This window comes from Schistocerca serialis, chromosome 7, assembly GCF_023864345.2.
Source record: "Schistocerca serialis cubense isolate TAMUIC-IGC-003099 chromosome 7, iqSchSeri2.2, whole genome shotgun sequence".
Taxonomy (NCBI): Eukaryota; Metazoa; Arthropoda; class Insecta; order Orthoptera; family Acrididae; genus Schistocerca; species Schistocerca serialis.
Genome location: NC_064644.1, coordinates 416759264 through 416767169, shown reverse-complemented (window position 1 = coordinate 416767169; position 7906 = coordinate 416759264). Strand labels below are relative to the sequence as shown.

Here is a 7906-nt window from a genome sequence, read left to right as displayed (position 1 = left end):
TGTAATCCCAAGAATTTAACACTGTCCACTTCTTCTATCTGCTTGTCATTGTATGTTAGGCATATACTCGTGGGACACCCCTTACAAGTTCTGAACTGCATGTAGTCTGTTTTTTCAAAGTTTAGTGACAAAGAATTGGCTAGGAACCAGTGACTGATGTCCACAGATATGTTATTAGCTGATCTTTCTAAGAATACACTTGATTTGCTATTTATTGCAATGTTTGTATCATCGGCAAACAAAACGAACTTGGCATCTGGTAATGTTACTGATGAAGGGTCATTGATATACACAACAAGAAGTAAAGGCCCCAAAATGGAACCTTGTGGGACCCCACATGTAATTAGTTCCCAGTTGGATGATGACTGACAGCTTGATACATGTCTCGTTCCTAATAACACCCTTTATTTCCTGCCAGAGATATAAGATTTGAACCATTTTGCAGCATTTCCTGTTACACTATAATATTATAATTTATTTAAAAGGATATTGTGGTTTACACACTCAAAAGCCTTTGACAGATCACAAAATATACCAGTTGCCTGCAATTTTTTGTCTAATGAATTAAGCACATTTTCACAGTAAGTGTAGATAGCCTTCTCAATATCAGAACCCTTTAGAAATCCAAACTGTGACTTTGACAGTATGTTATTTGAGATAAGATGGTTATAAAGCTGATTGTACATTACTTTTTCTAAAGAGCGGTACCAGAGTGGTAACTGAGCCCCACAGGGCATGATGTGCATTGAAGTCACTCAATGGAGGAGAGCCCAGATCTCTGTCAGCGCATCTCCATCCAATGGATTGTGAAGTGTGTGACAGGTAAAAAAAAAGAGTTGGTATGTTATAGTTGTCATCATGGTAGTTCGTCTTAACTTATTGGCACAGCAGTTGGATTTACGATGATTTATTGTTGGACATTAATCATTTATCATTATAATTTTGCTTATACATGTTTACTTAACAGAACCATTGCAAAAGCAATGACCTGTATTAATGATTTGTGTGGCAAAGATGCAACAATGGAGAAAGCTGGACATGAGAAGAAAATATGATGACCATCTGAAATAATGGTTTAATAGTCAAAAGTAAAATGTATCACTATATGTTTGCGTGTGTAAGTGGTTCCAAAACAGTTTAACATGTGTCTTATTGTTAGTTATCATGAAGGAGTTGCACTGGATAGTCAAGATCACTCTGGAGAGTTTTCATTGTTGGGGACGTGCTGACAATTATAGTAAGCTGTAGAATGGACAGTTGTAGTGCAGTGGTGAAACTTGCAGTACTAATTGAGTTTGGTTATTTACAGGTCAGATTAATGGCTCGAGATAGCTGATTTGCTCAGCTCTGGGAGTTCCTGCTGGTGAATTACTGTTTAGTGGTTCCCACTGTGAATGACTGAATTGTTAGGGAGGGAGATCTGGCTGTGTAATAGCATGAAGAGAGGTGTTAAATAATTTGTTGGATGACAGAAATATTTCATCGTGAGGACTGTACTGATATCAAGCCCTTATTGTTGATATGTGATTGGATTTACTGCCAAATACTGATCTAGATTATTCCATACTTTCTAACTAGTGATTCCTGTTTAGCAAGTTCAGAGATAATTGAGTGTTGCTGTGTTCTTGTATATATGGCCAATCAGAGGATCAAGTGTTTGCCATGTTGGTTTGAAGAATTTGCACACACTAAGATGATAGTGTGGTTCGTTACTGGTGTAGAGGATTGAGTAGCAGTGACTCAATTTGCAACCGATTTGACTGAACATGCACTAGAGAATTTCAGAACAAAACTGTACATTTTTCATATAGTGTTGACTGCTTGTAAACTGTCAAGATTTTGACTGTAATGGTTAATATAACCCAATGCACCATTTATGCAGACAGTCTTATCATTACTTACAGCTTCTACATTGTGAGTGACCATTAAATTAGGTAAAAATAGTGGGTCGTAATTTGCCAACACCTGAAGAGGCATAATTTTTGTTTTAATTCTATAAATGTAGTGGTGGTAACGCATAGACTTCTCTTTTTTTCAAATTTTAAATCCCTGTCCTGTGGGATATATAATTATTGACATCAATTTCTTATGTACTAGAAAAAATAAAATAAAGTTTTGCTGCATCAGCCTGAATTATTAAAAAATACCCCAAATATTATTTGAAAAAAGTAATGAAATAATCCCCAAAGTAACTCAAGTCCCAAAAACAAAATACTAAATAAAATAAAATACATGAAACTTTAGAACATTTGTAAAAGAAAATATATAAATTCAAAGATATTATTAGTTAGCTGTCAGTGACTTGAGTGACTTGATCAAAGAAACAAAGTTCAGAGATACACTTACTTAGTAACACTTCCAACTTGATGATATTATTTGAGTGGAAACTTTATGCACAAAAATAAATAAGAAAGGAATATATTATCCTTATAGGAACATAATATTTACAAAGACATTTACTTTATGTTGAAACAAAACAGACATAATATGGTGTCAACTAAAATTATATCATTGACTCAGTGTTAAATTGTCCCCCTGATTTAAATGGCAAAACTTAACTCACAATTTATGGAGAAGTGTTACCATTATGTATTGTAAAATACTGTAAGTAGAACAAATTCCTTAAGCTGTAGGTTTATCCTGAATTAATTAACTTTGTTTGGGAAATGGTTGTTGGATACTGTGTTTAATTAGGGAGCTTAATCATTATGTAATTTTAGTCATGCAATAGTCAACAAATCCTCTGTAGTTGAACTGCACATTAACATGCATTATTTTCTTATGGTATGGCCTCAAAAATCATATTTAAAATTAATTCTTAGTTGATTATTATTCAAAGTAAATTAAGGCTATTTTTCATTAAATCAATTTAAAATTTATGCATAAATAATACTGCTGAGTACAACACTTGTTACTGGTACATAGCGGATATATGATTCTGAATATCAGCAAATATATATAGATTACTTATCAATACATATTGCTTTATTGAGCATGAAAGCAAGAGTGTAACAGTATGTTCACATTTAGTAAAGCATTTTACAAGGGTAGTATTAAATTTCAGTTATGTGTAACTATAGCATTTACTATTCGCAAATTATTTAAAAGTCAAGCAACATACTAGCAAATACATAATGGCACCTGGTACTAATTATGACTACACAGTTCAGATGCAATAGGTAAAAATTAAATCAATAAATAACCTGGCAAATTTCAAGTCAACTGCTAAGGCATATTTGACTCATCACTGCTTCTAAAGCCTCTACGAGTTCCTTCAGAAAGTTCACTAAAGATTTGTGTCTTTGCCTTAGTGACGTATCATATAAATGTTACTAGAACTTTAATGATTTAACATGTAAATGTTATTTTTGCACAATATTTGCTCTGTATATTGTAACTCAGTGATCATTTAATGTAGAAATAATGAAATTAATGCTAATTTAATATTATATTTTTTATACATTGACTTGTCCTACATCAGAATGCACTAGTTGTGTACTATATGATTACTAGCACCAATAAAACTCTACTCTACTCTACATTGACCATTTGCTTGTAGTAACTAAAATTAAGAAAACTTTAAACTTTTGCTGCGATGGAGTGATAACAGTTTATGAACATGGACCATATTTATTTTTCCATAGGTGTGTGTATGTCTCAAACATTGTTTTCCATATATCATTATGAAGCATTTGTTTTAGCTAGGGTAAGCTGTCTAACAATACCTGAACTGGCTTATGACCACTGGGTGTCTACATATTTAGCCACCAGTGTAAGATGCAGCCAAGATCCATTTCCTATAAAACAGTGCATGAAGTAGCAACAGTTTTTGTCATAATTACTTAGGTATTATACTGACACAGTCCAGGTGAAAGATATAAAGAACACACTATGATCTTAACTGGTGTGAGAACTCCCACTGCAACTGCCTGTATGGCTGTGGTAAGGGGGACAGGAGAAGAGCAGCATTTGTCATCAATAAAAACAGCCACACAACCCATTTAAGTTCCACTGCAATATGGAAATCCTTGTGGTAGCCATTGATTAACAATGGTTGTCCTTGTCCTTTTCCTTAGATGGTGGTGATTTCCAAAGAAGTCAGGGGGGACATTAGATGCTGCTTATCTCTCCAGATCCTTGACTATGAAATCACCATCACAAAGATGATCCAGTGGTCTTGCTACCACTTTCTTTGATTTTAAATAACTGGTGTGAGAACTTCCATTGTAATTGCTTGTATGGCTGTGGTAAGAGAGAGAGACAAGAGAGGAGTGGCATCTGTCATCAATGAAAACAGACACCCCACCATTAGCCCTGACTCTAGATAGACCGTTCTTCCTGTAGAGCCCCTTAACTCACACGTGTGTCAATGACTTTAAAAGGTGTTTCTTGCAAGAAGATCCAGAATGGTCCCTCCTGGGCAAGGTGCTGCTGTTTTTCCACACACAACTGGTACTCATTTAAGTTCCACTGCAAGTTCATCTGGGAGCCATTGATTAGAGATGGTTGTCCTTGTCTTTCTCCCTAGATGGTGGTGTTTTACCCAAGAGGTTGGAAGGAACATTAAATGTGACAATCCCTCTGGATCCTTGACTGTAAAATCACCATTGGAAAGGTGATCTAATGATTTTGCTGTCACTTTCTTTGATTTTGAATGACTTTTTGTGTGACATTTTTCCTCAGCTGTGGTAAGAATTGGTTACATGGGTAGAGGAGGAGGAGGAGATTAGTGTTTAACGTCCCGTCGACAACGAGGTCATTAGAGATGGAGCGCAAGCTCAGGTGAGGGAAGGATGGGGAAGGAAATCGGCCGTGCCCTTTCAAAGGAACCATCCCGGCATTTGCCTGAAGCGATTTAGGGAAATCACGGAAAACCTAAATCAGGATGGCCGGAGACGGGATTGAACCGTCGTCCTCCCGAATGCGAGTCCAGTGTGCTAACCACTGCGCCACCTCGCTCGGTACATGGGTAGAGAGGATGGTTATGATGTGCAGTGATTAATTAGTTAGTTAGTTTCATGTTCCATGGATCATTTTGTATAATAGATCATAATGATGTGGAATGAGTCATTTTACATTCACATCACAAACTAATATGTACATATGGTTACATTCTGAAAATTTTCCCAAAAAAGAAAGAAGATGTACACACGTTGTGAGGTAGTAAGTCTCACTCACCACATTGAACACATAACAGTAACAGAAATTCTCCTGCAGAATAGAAGGAGTTGTCAAGGTGAAACCTCCTCAGTTTCTTTTTAAATTTTACTTTGTTGTCTGTTAGACATTTTATATCACTGGGTAAGCAATCAAAAATTTTTGTTGCAGTATTGTGCACCCACCCATTTTTGTGCTAAAGACAACCTTAATGTGAACTAATGGATGTAATTTTACTTCTGGTATTGTAATTATGTACATCATCATTCCTTTTGAATTGTAGTTTGATCTGCCAGGAAGTTTCATACCAGTGCACACACTATTGCAGGGTGAAAATTTCATTCTGGTAACATCCCTCAGCCTGTTGCTAAGCAATATCGCTGCAGTATCCTTTTTTCCAGGAGTGCTAATCTTACAAGTTTCGCAGGAGAGCTTCTGTGAAGCTTGGAAACTAGAAGAAGAGGTACTGGCAGAAGTAAAGCTGTGAGGAGAGGTCGTGAGTCATGCTTGGGTAGCTCCATTGGTAGAGCACTTGCCTGCAAAAAGCAAATGTCCTGAGTTTGAGTCTTGGTCTGTTACACAGTTTTCATCTGCCAGGAAGTTTCAAGACTTTTTTTCTTAAAGGGGAGAAAACATTATTCCATATGAAATCATTGAATGAAAATATGCATAATGTATCAACTTACTGATTTGTCTCTCCCCAAGATCTGGAATGATTCTAAGTGCAAATGTGGCTGAACCAAGTTGTTTTAGGAGTTCCAAAATGTGTTTTTTCCAATTTAAATTCTCTTCAATGTGAGCCGCTAAGAATTTTGAAATTTCTGCTCTATTCACACTTATCATTGGTGTAGTACTCCTAGAAGTGCAGAACTGGATATGTTGCATGTTTTTAAAATTGAGGGCAAAACCATATGCAGAAAATCAGTCAATGACACCTTTAATAACTTTGTCATTTCTTCAGTTTCTGTATGCATGCTTGGAATGCTCACAACACTAGTGTCAGCTGCAAGAGGAACTAATTCTGCTTGTTGTATATTAAATGGAGGATCATTTACGCATACAAGGAACATTAGTGCACCTAAGATTGAGCCTTTGGGATTCTCATATGTGTTTCTCCCCAGTCAGAATTATGTCCTCAGGTTATACTGATTGAGTTATTAAGTACTAGTTTCTGCATCCTTTTGGTAAGATACTACATTATCCTTTGGTAGGCTCTAACATCAGTCCCATAAAACTTCAATTTATCTAGGAGAATATCATGACTGACACAGCCAAATGCCTTAGATAGGTGATAGAAAATACCAAGCACTTCTATTTTATTATTTAATGCTTGTAAAATCTGGTGAGTGAATATGTAAATGGCATTCTCAGTAGAGCAACCCTTTTGAAACTCAAACTGTGATTTGCTGAGGATGTTATTCTTGCTAAAGTGAGATACTTTTCTAGAGTACATCACTTTCTCAAAAATTTTGAAAAATGATGTCATCTGTGAAACAAGTAAGTAGTCATTGACATCTCTCTTATCACCTTTTTAAACCAGGGCTTAACAATGATGAGTTTCAGTCTGTCTTGAAAACTGCCTTGAGTTAGTGATGCATTAAGTATTTCACATAAGACAGAGTGTCTTATATGGGAACAAATCTTCAGTGCTTTGTTGGAAACACCATCAAAATCCTATGAGTTCTTATTTTTGAGAGAAAGCATAATTTTCTTAGTTGGATAAGGATAAGTTGGTGATTTCTTCATACGACTGAATTTTAAGAAAGTTATTTTTTCAACATACTGCTGTGATTTTTCTCTTGAACCATTTGTCCCTATGCTTTGTATTACATTTTAAGAAATGGTTATTAAATATATTAGCTATCTGCGACTCATCATTTATAGCCCTTCCATTCAGTTCAATAGCGCTGTTGTGTTGTTCTATGGCTGTTTGTCCTCTCTCTCACTTCACTACACACCATATAGCTTTAAATATGTTGTCAGAATTACTGATTTCTGATGCTATGTGCATGTTGCTTGATTTCTTGATAATGTTTCTTAAAAATTTTGAGTAGTTATTGTAGCCTGCAATTACTGCAGGATCCCTACTGGCTCTTGCCAAAAAGATGCATATGTGGCTAAGATTCCAACTTCATCATTGACAGCTTCCAAATGGTTTTGGGTTCAGGCACAGTTCCTCCCACCCTGCCCCCTCCCCCTGCCACCTCTCTACCCCCCCAGGTACATTGATGAGTGCGTGTACTCGTACTTGAATATGTGGTCTGGGTTTATTTGGAGGCATCACCATGTGTGACTAGCTTCCTGATGAGTGTGCAAAAGAACTGGTAAACACTGGAATTTTCACTGCTTCGAATGCTTTTTTACCTTCACCATAGGGTACGCATCTCATATCTTTCAACTCCTGAGCTTTCCTTCCATTTTCATAAGCCCCACATTTCATGTTCCATGCTGGGTGATCCCTGGAACAGTTTAAACATTTTAGTGGAAATGTACAGGAGTCACACAGTTTGTGAGCTGAGCCTCCACAATTTCCATGCGTAGCCCTAACATTACATACCATAGTGGTATGAACAAATCTTTGACATTTGAAGCATTGTATTGGAGTTGGGAACAAATGGTGAAACATTAAGACAGATATAACAAGTAAGAACATGTTCACATAATTCTGGTGTTTCGAAGGTTAGAATAAATGTTGCAGTTTTTTCCAATGTGCCATTGAGTCCCCTTGTATAATTTTGAACTTCCATGA

General features: G+C 36.3%; 1 long non-coding RNA gene across 5 annotated transcripts in view; it reads left to right on the top strand.

Annotated features, from left to right (window-relative positions):
- LOC126412491 (uncharacterized) overlaps positions 1 to 3496 on the top strand; it is a 12658-nt gene extending 9162 nt beyond the window's left edge. For 3 of the 5 annotated variants that reach the window (XR_007575295.1, XR_007575296.1, XR_007575297.1), the window contains exons 4-5: positions 701 to 822; positions 1310 to 3496. This is a non-coding gene — a long non-coding RNA (uncharacterized LOC126412491). Of the gene's footprint in view, positions 1 to 700; positions 823 to 967 lie in introns of all 5 variants that reach the window. The other 2 variants (XR_007575294.1, XR_007575293.1) reach the window with 2 other exon arrangements.
- The last annotated feature ends 4410 nt before the right edge of the window (positions 3497 to 7906 follow it).